Here is a 14226-nt window from a genome sequence, read left to right as displayed (position 1 = left end):
AATGCTGATCAGAAAGCTGCCATCAACGCCAAGCTTTTTTATATTTACTATGTCTGAATTTCCCATATTCCTGAAAGAATAAAGTCAAACCAGGACAAGAACAATAAGGCACCACAATCCCTACCATCCGAAGTTCTTACTTTCACATGTAAGACTGGGCGTATCCCATAGTTGGGACAGTTACAGCAAACTTAATGAAAACAAGGCCATGTGCAACTTCATCTTCTTTCAGGAAAACTGGATGCAACAGAACTTCAGAATAACATAAAAAACATGATTATTTGAGGATGGACTGTCTGTGGCAGCCTGTGGCCCTGTTCCTATCTCTCTCATGGTAGATTTGCCTAGAACTGTAAACTGCATATAACATGCTCAGAATAAACTCTGACTTTACTGACTGCGCAATGCTAAGCGGTTGTCCCCTTGCTTACCATTTTATAGCTGATGACATTTTAATTGAAGCCACTTAAGAGTTACTTTGGCTTGGCAGTACGTGAAGCCAGAAGCCAGAGGACCATCAGTCCTGCTCAGTTCCTTTCCCTCCCTCTAGTCATGGGACATCTCCAATATCATGACTTTTCTTAGACTGTTCTCTTCCCTTTAAGATGTGGGGGTGAGGCTATCCACCCTTTGCCTCCTCATTGGTGATTAGGATGACTACTCCAACCTGTCTTATTTAGGAAGTCTATGCTCTTGTAGCTCACTTACAACAGGTTGAATTTTATCCCTTCTTTGCAAAACAATAAGCAATATTATTGGGCACTATGATAGAAACCTTAGAGGTAGAAAGCATATTCATAAAAGATTCCTAGCCCCACATAGGCATAATAAAATTGACCCTATTTTACAGAAAGGGAAAAGAATTTTAGAGAAGCTAAGTTGTTACAGGGACAAAAACAAGAGTGATGAGAGGGGCTAAGTGGGCATGACCTCACCTTCTTAAAGGGGTTCGTCTGTAGTCTTTGGATCCTGTTGTCAATAGGGTCATGCATGCAGATATTATACATTCTTATTAAGTGCTGAGTAAAAGACTTGAACCAGGCATTTTGGATCTTGTAGTTACAGCCAATCTTTCAAGAGGGTAATAGACAGAATCTGTATCTGTTCAGAAAATCTAGGCTGACCTTCATTTCAGAGACCTATAGCTGATTTTTGAACTTCCAACCTCAGGTAAATCTATTTGTTTTACTTCATTTCTATTATAATATCAAATGTAACTTACTATCTTAGGTGAAAGTGTTTTTCGCTTTTCATTACAGACTTTTGCTTGTTTTCTTTATCTAATATTACTTTGTAATGTAAGAAGAATACGAATGCATAAAATAAGTTACACAGCATTTTAGAAGTTTAAAAATTCAAAATAAGTCCACAAAAGCTGTAAAGAATGACATAATACAAATAAAAATTAAACCTCAAATTCCAGAAGGAATAGATTCCTACCTTGGTGATTTTAATTTTTTTTGAGATTTTTAAAATTTATTTTTATTTCATGTGTATGACATTTGCCTAAGTTTATGTGTGTGCACTGTGTGCAGTGACAAAGGAGACTAGGCAAGGGTGTCACATATCTCCTGGGACTGGAGTTACAGAGTGTTGTAAGTTACTATGTGGGTGTTGGGAACTGAACCCCAGACTCTGAAAAATCAGCTAGTGCCCTTATCAGCCATTTCTCCAGCCCTACTGTGTCCTTTAGGTGCGTGTTGATGGAATTAGAATAATACATTTGGGACGAGTCTGGTAACATCTTTTCACCTTTTAAATTGAGAGAAAGGACTTGAGTCATGAACCATCTGGTGTGGAGACATGAATATTCACTCTAGTTCTTCAAAGATTATTCTTCGTTAAGCTCATTTACTGTCCCCTTTAGCTTGAGGACGTTGATGCATTCATCTGTTTACTTGCCTTATTTCGTCTGGAATGTAATCAAATCTAACTATAATTCTAGCTGTAAATACAGATATTGGGGTACTTTCATATTATAATAAACCCCACACTTCCTCATATCCACAAATGAGGTGTGAACTGATTTTGCTCTGATAATGAATTCTAACAAAACAAACCAGCGAAAAAACCCCCAAACTCCAACCTATTACCGAAACATTCTATGAGCTAGATAGAAACATATCTGCTATGACACATAAAAGATGTTTAAAGGTTTTTTTTTTCCCAAAATAAAAAGACTTTACATAAAATTCTCAATGTCAAGAAAAGCTATTTTTGCACTTGATCTTATCACAGGTAGCCCTTAGGTCCTTTTCCCTGACTTTCTATGGTCTATTTGGTTCTGGTTATTTTCAGAAGAGAAGATGATTTCTTTTAACGTGGGACTCCTTAATTGTGGAAAATGACATTTTCACAGCTTTTAAGCCCTGCAGTGTTTTAAGAATCTTAGTTAAGACGATGCAAGCCACTGCAAAGGAGACGCTCCTCTTTGTATATACTGGCCTCATCAAATAAATGATACATAGCAGACATGATGTGGCCATAAACCAAGAGCTCTTAATATGCACTGCGTTGTAAGGGTGGATCTGTAGAGTTGATAAAGTCTTTGGTCAAACACTCATATCAGTGTCTTTGATTTAAGGACCTGACGTCCTGCAAACAACCCACAGCTCCACCTTTTCACTTCTAATTTAACCGCTTGTGTACATAGCAGACGAGTGGAAAAATAATAGAACACCCAATCCCAGATATTTTGATTGTATATGTCAGACAATTCTTATTGTAGCACAGCTTAAGAGAATATAGTTTTGCATTTCATATCTTCAAATAAGTCATGGCAGATATTTGAAAAATATGTGTGAACCCGTGTAGAAAAAAAAATAAATGGGCGCATGAAAACGCAATAAAACTGACTATTTGTAAATTAAAGATGGCAAGAAAGAGGACAGAAAGCCTAACAACTCTAGTTTGGTAAAAATCTACGATACTGTTATTCCTGTATCCTTGGATTTAATGAGCTAATTAGGAATAGAGTCATGGAAAGATTCAGGAGTCTGCCAACCCTGGGTGAACGTAAATCTGGTGTTGCCATTTTCTGAGTGTGTGAGCTACTCAGCCTTAACGAGGATAAGTCTTAGCATCTCTCAAACAGACATCAAAACATGCTTCATTTTCTTGGTGGAATCTATGTACCAATCTTTGAAATGGATCCTTAGGCAATGATAACCCTGAGCTGTGATAGGTAAGAAGACACATTTGCTCTTCAGGGTTTATTAGAACGCCAGCCCTTGGAATTGGGAACATATAAGGAAAAACTCCAGGGAAAAGCAAAGTCAACCAACAAACAAAGGATTTACAACCTTTCTGAATAACCTTCCCTTCCTCCAAAGAGGCCGAGGACACATCTTCCTGGCCAATACATTTACTATTGCATTAGTACAGAATTCAACCTTCAAACGATTTCAATAATGAAACAAGGGAGAAAATATAGCTGCTGTAAATTACCTGCTCCCTGCTCAGATTTGAATATTTAATAGCTCAGTCAATGGAAAGGCAATTAAAAACGCCTGCAAATAAAAATAATCTCTCATTCCTGGTGTGCCAACATGTGTTCTTGTCTCATTTACCATTACGACAGGAATCTGAAGAGACTTGAAGACTGTTTGTCATCCTTTGTTTTCCTCACAGTATGGTGAACTCAGGTATCTTTAACTTAATACAGTATGTTTCTTTACTGTGGGAGTTTGGTGTAGAATCACCAAGTTCAAAGGAGTGACCTGCAGGAGACTAATACCGTAAACGTGTCCGGCTTCATGGGAATGATGTGTGTTGCACAGGCTCCTGGGAGCTCTGTGCTTATTCTGATACTGACTTGGAATGCTTAGTGAGTTTTATCTTTCAGCTTGTTCTTTGCAAATCCTGCGTGCTAGCAGAATGGGAGAAGGAAACAAACACATTCTCTGCTGCTCATTTGTACTCATGGCATCCTATTTGCCAAGACATCTTTGTGACTCAATGTAGCCAGTTTTTCATTAAGCATGATGGTGATATATGTCCGCTTCATCAGAGGAGTCAATAGTGGGTTAGAGAAGATGATAGTTCTAAAGACGTTTTTTTTTTTGCTTTAAATTGAAAATATTTGTTCATGTGATATATTGTAATTATGGTTTACCATCCCCTAACTCTCCCAGATCCTCCCCAGCCTTCCAACTTCTTGTCTTCTTTGTCTTTCTTTAGTAAACAGACTATACCACTCCTGGGCATATTCCCAAAAGGTGCCCCTACATATAACAAAGACACATGCTCCACTATGTTCATAGCAGCCTTATTTATAATAGCCAGAAGCTGGAAAGAACCCAGATGTCCTTCAACAGAGGAATAAGTACAGAAAATGTGGTACATTTTTTTTTTTTGGTTCTTTTTTTCAGAGCTGGGAACCGAACCCAGGGCCTTGCGCTTCCTAGGTAAGCACTCTACCACTGAGCTAAATCCCCAGCCCCAATGTGGTACATTTATACATTGGAGTACTACTCAGCTATTAAAAAAATGACTTCATGACATCATTAGGCAAATGGAAGGAACTAGAAAATATCATTCTGGGTGAGGTAAACTAGTCACAAAAGAACACACATGGTATGTACTCACTGGTATGTGGATATTAGGAAAAAAAGCTCTGAATACCCATGATACAACTTATAGACCATATGAAGGCCAAGAAGGAAAACTAAAGTGTGGGTGCTTCAGTCCTACTTAGAGGGGGGAAAATAATCACAAGATGTTGAAGGTGGGAGGTACTTGGGAAGAAGAGCGAAGGGGCAGAGGAAAAGGGGGGCAGGATTAGGTGTGGGAGGAGACCGTCGAGATGTGCAGGAACTTGAACAGAGGTATATAGCAATAAAAGATGGGGAACCAGGGGGTTGGGGATTTAGCTCAGTGGTAGAGCGCTTGCCTAGGAAGCGCAAGGCCCTGGGTTCGGTCCCCAGCTCCGAAAAAAAAAAAAGATGGGGAACTAGTGATAGCCACCATTAAGTCCTAGATGCCAGAAAAGCAAGAGGCTACTAGGATCTGACTGGGATGTCATTAGCTGAAATACTCCACAAAGGGGAGAGAGAACCTGTAGAGGCCATATCCAGAGGTTAGACACAGCCCTGGGTTGAGGGGCCACCCACCCTTCATAAAATTTTTACTCAGAATTGTCTAAAGGAAATACAGAGACAAAGAGTAGAGATTGAAGGAAAGGCCATCCAGAGACTGCCCCACCTTGGGGATACATTCCATATGCAGCCACCAAACCCAGTCACTATTGCTGATGTCAAGAAGTGCTTACTGACAGGAGCCTGATATGGATGTCTCCTGAGAGGCTCTGCCAGAGCCTTACTGATACAGATGTGGATGCTTGCAGCTAACCATCAGACTGAGCAGGGAAAGCCTAATAGAGGAGTTAGGGAAAGGACTGAAGGAGCTGAAGGGGTTTGCAACCCCATAGGAAGAACAACACTATCAACCAACCAGACCCCTCAGAGCTCTTGGGGACTAAACCAACTAAAGAATATACATGGAAGGACCCATGGCTCCAGCTGCATTTGTAGCAGAGGATGGCCTTGTCTGGCATTAATGGGAAGGGAAGCCCTGAGTTCTGATTAGGCTCAACCCCTGAGTGTAGAGTAATGTCATAGCAGGAAGGCAGGAAGGGGTGGGTGAGTGGGTAGGGGAACACCCTCATAGAAGAAGTGGGAGGGGAATGGGATGGAAGTTTATGGATGGGAAACTGGGAAAGGGGATAACATTTGAAATCTAGGTTTAAAAAAATCCAATAAATAAAAAAAAACAAGATTGGAACCAAATCAAAAGAAAGGATGATATTGATTGTAAGAACCCAAAACAACCAAAGAACCTGTTCTACACTCTTCTTCAGTTCTGTTACTTCCCATATCAGCCGTCCACACAGAAACAGAGAAAGAGAAAACCAGGCAAGCCTCAGTTGTTTGCCTTTTCAACTTCCCTTTGTTCATGTGCTCATCTAGAAGACAGAGAAGGCTCCTATGATGCATAGTGAAGAGTGTTGTACAGCATCTGAGTGTAGATGTGATACAAACATTATATACTAGTTATCCAGTGTGAGCTGTGTAATTCGGCAGATAATGTTCTCATTCACAGATGTAAAGGTAGCAAAGATGAATGGCAAAATTGATGGTCATGATTTGAGGTTTAGTTTATTTCTTAAATATCTTATGCTACCAATATAAAATGACAGGTGGAAGGAAAATAGAAGAAAGGTGGAAGAATTGTGTAGATAACTTCTATGATATTTCCCTGCTCTTGATACTTTATGAATAACACATCACTCACACCAGTCCCACTTATCTATCTCATTTCCTTCTACCTGCCCTCTGCCCTTACAGCCTCCCCATCGAAAGAAAAAAAAACTTGTTGTGGAAGCTGAAGTCATAGTGTGTGCCCTACAGTATACCCTTTTGTCCTAACATTTTTACCTGCAAATTTTCATTGCAAATGAGTCATTGGTCTGGTTTGAAATCTCTGGCTTCTGTTATGATATCAATACTGGATCCTCACCAGGACTCTATTCAGATACCCTGTTGCCCTGTGTCATGGAGATCCTGCAGTTTTGAATCTGCAGGATCAGCCCCTTCCCGCATTCTAGTTCATAGATAAAATAGATGTTGAGGTGAGCCAACTCAAATCCCTGGATCTGGGCTAGGGTGTAACTGAGTTCGTCAGCTTGACAGCTTTCTTGCACCCATAGCACCAGGGTCAGCTTCCCCTGATAGGACACTCAGTGCAGAAGTTGGCAAAGGGTGGGGTCACCTGGTAGTTCTCATGACCCTGGAGGCTGCTCACCTGCTCCAACACCACATTCAAGTCATCTCTACTGTGGTGTTGAGATGAGGTGCAGGTCCCGATTTCTCAAGTGCTGTAGCATGTGAGGGGTGGAACCAGCTCTATGCAGTCCTTAGGTATCAATATGGGTCCCAAGTGGTAGCCCAGACCAGAGACATCCACATGGTCTTTGGTGATAACAAGGGCCACAGGCATTGACAAGGACCCCTACCACTGTATAGCCACAGAGCAGTGCAGAGCCCTCAGCAGCAGCACAGGCTGGGACTTCACCATGGTCTGAGATGGCAGAGCAGGTCTACTCCTCTCTACCCTTCTCTTCACAGTGCTCACAGTGTCCTGCTTCTCTTTCTCTCCCATTATCAGGTATTTATACATCGTAGTGGCTCTTGAAGTAGTAGTGACCTCTTGGTGTCCTGTGCCCAACTGCACCGTAAGGCCACAGGACAGAACCTCATGTTTTACATTAGTGATGGGTCTTGGCAGTTAAATGTTCTACCTATCATGGAATGGGCAACACAGTGGGTGATTCCAAGAATGGAATGCATGGAGAGTTAGATTTAAATGATAACTTATCACTCAATCACATACTGAATTAATCTCTCTGAACCTTAACTTTTCATCATTTCCTTACTTAATCAATCTGTTGGCCATTGGGAATACAGTGTGTAGTGAAGGACAAGACAGACCTTCATACAGAAGGGAAGACAGAAACTAAGCCAATCAACAAAAAACCCCACAAAGATAAACATCATGGTGCATGCTATCGAGAAAGATTAAGGTGCTTTCAAAAAGAGATCTGGGGGATATTTCTAAGATCCAATTCAGTTTTTGTAGTGAAATTCGTACACCAAGACATTGAAGATGGGAAAGGGTAGCTGGAAAGTGAGCAAGGAAGGAAAGATATCTCAAAAGGTGTTTGACAAGCCACCTGTGAGGTGGTGTTTATATGGGACATGTTTGGTCAGGCTCAACCACAGTGACAGTGAGTGGAAGATGGCTTGCATCCTGATGTGACAGCAGGATGAATCACAGTCTAATCCTCATTAATCAATTTGTAAAATGTCCATTATCAATATAGTCAGTCACTTACTGGTATTTACTTGACCTATTGGACACAACGCAATTCTTATGTATGAATTCTCTGTGCTTGAATAGTTCTTTCTCATGTATGTGTATCAGTTTCCCCAGGAAGTCTGTAATTCATGGTCATTTGGCTCAACTATATTCATGCCTACCCTTGGGCACAATAGCATTTCAATTAAAGAAAGCTGGTGAAAGTGTTTCCTTCTGATGTTTCATTTTATTTGCTACTGGTTTTAAGGACTACCGCAAAAGGGAAAATGTTTCTGTCTCTATCTCTGTCTCTGTCCCTGTCTCTCTAATTTCCTTTCCTTCCTCTCTCGGAATGAATACCCATCGCAAGCCTCCTACATCTGAAACAAGTCCTGGGCTCATCCTGAGCTTCCATTTTCTGAGGGTAGCATAGCAACCTTCTGCTGAAGTAGACAGAGGCTCCCAGGAACTACTCCCAAGTGCACATGACCCGTAGGAGAACTCTTGGAAGGGGTGAAGCTGGTTATTGCTATTCCCTTCACTACCTTGTCTGTAGTTCTCTTGCAGCCTCTTTTCTTCCCCACTGAGAGATCTCAAGCCACTTCTCAGGAACAATGTTCCTTTCCTTCAGCCTGGCATTTCATCCCTCAGTGCATCCTGGGTACATGACCTGCCACAACTTCTCAGTTACTCTAACAAGAATGGGCTCCAAATGTTTCCACACACATGCTTCCCTTTCTTAATTTCTTAATTTTATTGTTACAGTGGCAAAATATTCAGACAAAAGCCACTTGGGTGAAAGAGTTTATTCAAGCTTCATATTCAAGGCACAGTCCTTTTTGGTAGAGGGTGGGAAGCCAAGGCTAAAAGCAGCTGTTTTAGCCTTCAGTCAAGATGGAAAGAGAACAAAGAAAACTGGAGCTTAGTTCCTCTTCTCCATGTATACAGTCCAGGATCCCTTATCTAGGGAATGGTCCCTCCTGCAATTAAGATGGGCCTTCCCACATCAACTTACATAATCAGTAACTCCACACATGCATTCATAAAGAGCTGTTGCCCATGTGATTCTGGTTTCTTTCAGTTTGATAGCTATGATACTACTAAAGTAAAATATTGTAGTAACTGTAGTCCCCCCCCCCATTTTTCTTTCAAATTTAACTTCCATTCTTTCTGGTATTGTTGTTGGGAAGAATTTTGTGACTGGGTTAAAGAGATGAGCTAGGCCTATGGTTGGTTTGAGTTTACAGGGCTACATTTAAATTCTTGGGACTGTACGTGCCGCGGTACAGAAATTATTTCCAGGATTTCATATATTACCTATTATCTGCTCTTCCAGTTTTTCTGTTCTTGAGACAAAGAGGAACTGTGATTTTCACACACACACACACACACACACACACACACACACACACACACACACGCATGCACTCATACCCCTATCTTAATTACCTTGTATTGGAATGGAAAGTTTGCCAAATATTCAGACTAGGCTGAGCTAGGCCATGGATAATTTGTCTGCGTATCTATTACGTAAACTAGCAAGAAAAAGATTCAGTTGTAATTGATGACAAATTGAAAGAGAAGTTCACTCCTGCCAGGGGCAGAATTGATGGTAAAGTACTCTACATAGTAGGATATGTATTTTATAGAAGTCACAAAGTAGAATTGATAAAAATTCTTTTCCTTTTAGAAAATGAACTGCAATTGTCCTGTGGGCACTGAAACTCTCTTCTACACATTGTAGCTGTTAGTTAAATGCGAACACACTTTGGTCAAATGTGCTGTAGAGCAACACGAATTTGTCTTTCTCTTCTTGCTGTAAAATATTCACAATGTGAATATTGTCGCTATCTATAAAGAATCAAGCTTACAGCACAGAATGGAGGAAAGTATTATAGGTGTATGTCAATCAATTTATAGAAACATTATTTTATGGATGTCTTGGCATTTCTGTCATTGTCAAACGGTTTTGGTTTTGCTTTTTTGAAATAGGTTTTGCTGTGCCACCCATCACTATTCTGGAACTTGTGATGTAGACCAGGTTCACCTAACTGTACAAAGATTTTCCTTTTTTTTCATAAAAGGTATACTGAAAACGTGTGTTCACAATTGTCGCCGATGTGTTCAGATGTCGACATCCAGTGTGTACTGTGTTAGCGTTAAAGGATGAGATCTCGGCAGTATGACCAGGAGATCATGAGATTTCCTCCTCTGTGAGGCTGCAATGGGAAAAGCTCCTGGTTGTCCCCACTGCCACGCTGAGACCATTTAATATAGTTCCTCGTGTTATGGTGATACACAACCAAGAAGTAATTTCCTTTGTGACTTCACAACTATAATTTTGCTATCGCTATGAACTGCAATATAAACACTTCTCAAGACAGAGGCTTGCTAAAGCTGTTGTGACCCACAGGTTGACATCCAGTGTTCCAGAGGGTGCAGCTATAACCAGACAATAGAAAGAAAAGATGCATTAATCAATCTCCTTGTCCCTGGAGCTCAGTGAGAGAAAGAATCTCTGTTGTTTATAAGTTTCTCAGTCTGTGGCATTCTGTGGTAGTAACAGCAGACATTGGGACCATTGCAACGGCTTTATTATTTGTCTTACTGTGGGCTCTCAGCATCACGTGACCTTCAGACCCACGACGGTTGGAAGAATCTGTGGCTAAAACTCTGTCCATTGTACCATCAGGACACAGCATGTGTGGTTCCAATAAGCAAATTTCTTTTTTCTTTTCTTTTTTTTCGGAACTCGGAACCGAACCCAGGGCCTTGCGCTTGCTAGGCAAGCGCTCTACCACTGAGCTAAATCCCCAACCTCAATAAGCAAATTTCATATGGCATTGTATAACAGGTCTGTGTTTGGGTTCATGTGACTATATGCATTTTTATATCACTACTTAATAGTAATGAGGAGTTTTGAGGAGCTTTCTGTCTATGGCACCTAGAAAAGACAACCCACCACCCAGATCCATTACCCTTCTAGATACATGTGTATTTCATTGAAAGACTCTGGAAAAAATAACTATGATTAATCGAATGCCATCCAAATTATTGAACACCTACACTGTTTTTAATCTCCACAGTATCTCCCAGCAGATGGCTATTATCGACACTTTAGAAAAGAGAGTATATCCTTGGAGAAGGTGAAACGGCTGGAATGAGAGCCGGATTGGAACTGAGCTGACTCTATGCTGTAGTCTCTGTTTACTGTGCTGCCCTTCAGGGTGTGAAGGCCAAGGAACTACGTTCTACTTACAGAACTTGATGTGGTGTTAAGCCCTGGACTGTTGAATATGGGAACAGGAAGAAGCCACGCTGTCAAATTCAGTCTCTCACTTCTACATTGAGATCAGGGAGGTCTTCAGAAAATTGTAGTTCAGGTTTACAGAATAAACGCTGGCTTTGAGTGGCAGTGGGCAAGAATCCAGGTGGCAGCATGGTACTGCTGCTGCTGGGTACATATGATATGCTGCTTGTATATATGTATATCTAGATGTATGTATCTCCTCTTTGAAACCACATCCTTATTTCAAAAGAGGATGCTACTAGGCAATATAAAATCAAAACATATATATTGCTTTAAAATGTATTTTAAATTTATCCCTCATTTTAGTCATTGATAATGATTTGCCAATTGAATAATTTAAAAGTAGAAAAGTAGAAAACGCTTGCTATCATTTGCGCAACACCACCTGAACTTTACGTAAACTATTTCCACCTCATTTATAACGTAGCATGATCCTTACAGAACCAGTGGAAGGGAGATCAGTTAAGTGCTTTCCATGAGCTCACCTGAATCGTAAGGGTGGATAGAAGTTGTTTCACCCAGACCGTGTGATCTTCAATTAGCAAGTGCTCAGCAGTATTATTTATAAGTTATTTGACGGTTTGGGTACTCTCTTCAACTTTCCTCTCTTATCTCCCTTCTGTCCTTATTGATTTCTTCATTCTTCCTATCTGTCCAATCCCCTCTTCATGGCATGTGACTGTGCATGCTTGTGTGTGCGCACGTGTCTTGTGATTTATTTACTTTAATCAGGGATGTGTGTTGACTACTGAATTGAGACTGCCTATTGGAGCCTGGTGGGGTCGCCAATAGGTACAGAGTTGAAAGAAATCAATCTTCTTTTCCATGAGGCTATACAAAGGAAAAAGGTCAGTGGTGTGGGGTACCAGTCCTTAAGTACCTCCTCCAGCCATGCTTGGCTATTGGCGGACCTTTTCTTGTGCGAACCTAGTGCAGTCTACATTTATTGAGTGAGTTCATGATTACAATGGCTGTGGATTGCCCAGAAGACATTTTAAAAAACAACTTTGCAGGAGTTTAACAAACATAGGATCAGAATGTGTGTACTCAGGCCTGAGTTGTATTATACTTTTGCTATTAAGTATTCTTTACACTATCTATAAAATGATTATTCTTTCCACTGAAATTACCCATCTTTTCAATACCCTTTAAACATTCTTTGATAAGAAACCTTGGTGCATAAACACTCAGGGGTTGTGGATATTTTTTTTCATTGAACAAGAATAGCCTTTGAAGAGAAAACTGTTACAAGAAAAACATCTCAGCTGGTCAGAGCTTTAAGATTAAAGAGTTGTTTCGGCATTTTAAACTGAAGTTCAAGGATGTATAAGATTTACTTAAGCCAGTAAAAATATCCTGGTAGTATCCTGAATAGTGTATCACCCGAAAATAAACCAGAATTTATCATTCTAATAATAATATTATTCTAATATTTTAGAAACGTCTCTCTTTTTTAAGTCGCTCTCTTGCTACAGTGCGGTTGATTACACTGATATTGATTTTTGTTCTTCTTGAATAAACAGAAACGGGATGTGAAAGGCAAAATTCTTCACTTCGACTTTCTTCCCTCAAGATTCTATTAGAAGGGAAGTGGGCAGAACTGGTAGTGTTTGACCAACAGCCATGATAATGCGAGACAAAAATGATCACAAATGCAGCAGTGTGGCTAGCGTACAGTAGACACTCGGTGAGGCTTAACCATAGTTGCCTTTATTACTGACCATAGGAACTGCCAAGGCAAGCACCTGTAACGTGGATGAAAAGGAACATAGCAATATTTTATCAAATGTCTCCCAAGACGTTGGAGGCTTAGAGGCTAGTTAGTGGAGAAATAAAGCAAGTGCAAGCTGGGATAGGGCTCTAATCTGGCTCCACGCCAGTCGTGGCAGGGCCCCTGTCAGTGGCTGACCTGCCGCTGTGAAATTGCTGACTCTGCAGTCCAGCCAGAGCCACCTGCAATATATCAGCATGTTTGTTCCTGTAAGCGCTGCAGACTTCCAACAGACATCCAATTTCTCACCCAGGGAACGCTTTCTTTCTCTTTTTCTTGAGCTTGGGCCTCCCTATTTAGATTGCGGTGCTGTGGGATCGCCATTCTCACAGCTACCATAGATGAGCAGGCCGGAATAATTTTATTTCACTGTAGTTACTATCTAAGAGGAGAAATTGGGAAACCGAACAAGCTAACCCCCGTAGACATGTAATTCCAATTCTCTCGAATAGAAAGAGTGAAAAATAAACTCAATATCCTCGTAATTATTCTCATTGAGGGTTCATATTCTTTGAAAGGCAGTTTGCCAGAGTCCCACATGGCACCATCTGGAGGATGATGGGTAAATGCTAAATGGTGACTCCTGTCCCGAAAGGGAAGAATGGATGAGGAGTGACCTTGAGTAACTAACCCTCAAGCAAAGCTGTTGGTGAAAGTTAGGCCCAGGTGTGATCTCGTGAAATCATAGTGAGTTGGTAACAGAAGATCCACCTTGTGACAGTCCCAGGAAAAGGGGATTATAGTTCAAATGCTTTCCCACAGTGCCATCCTAGCTCTCCGATCACTGGGCTTCTTAGGATATGTAGATCGCGAAGTCTACAGCCGAGACTGCTTTCTTAGTGTGTGCCTTGGAATTGTGTAACTAGTGTGGGATGATGAGCGATTAGTAAGGCAAACTAATACAACTTTTGAGACCACAGATAGAAGATAGAGAGTCCAGTAGACTCTGAGCAGTGTCATCTAGTGTCTCCTTCATGCTTAGAAGTCTTCAAGTCTTCATTGCCGACAGAATCATGTGACAGAAATTGTTACTTAGTTCTTTATCTAGCTGATATATTGTATATATTGTGTATACATACATAGATACACATGTATACTTATGACTATCTTGGAATCCATGTAAGCACATACATATATTCAAACATGCACAATAAGTTTATAGTTACCCCTTAAGTACATAACTGGTATGGTAATATTTGTCTCAGCATTGTAGTAATTTAAACGTATTATTTGAGTCATGTATGACTCTATGATTAAGTCTTTGACAGTGAAGCATGTGCAGAAACATGCA

At 40.6% G+C, this 14226-nt stretch overlaps 1 protein-coding gene and 1 pseudogene across 1 annotated transcript in view; one reads left to right on the top strand and one right to left on the bottom strand.

The window, feature by feature from the left end:
- Kcnd2 (potassium voltage-gated channel subfamily D member 2) overlaps positions 1-14226 on the bottom strand; it is a 501946-nt gene that overhangs the window by 33668 nt on the left and 454052 nt on the right. The gene's annotated exons all lie outside the window — the stretch shown is intronic.
- LOC134486690 (tubulin beta chain-like) overlaps positions 1-14226 on the top strand; it is a 61136-nt pseudogene that overhangs the window by 2404 nt on the left and 44506 nt on the right.

The sequence above is a fragment of the Rattus norvegicus genome, chromosome 4 (assembly GCF_036323735.1).
Source record: "Rattus norvegicus strain BN/NHsdMcwi chromosome 4, GRCr8, whole genome shotgun sequence".
NCBI lineage: Eukaryota > Metazoa > Chordata > Mammalia > Rodentia > Muridae > Rattus > Rattus norvegicus.
This window is presented reverse-complemented; position numbering and strand designations above follow the sequence as displayed.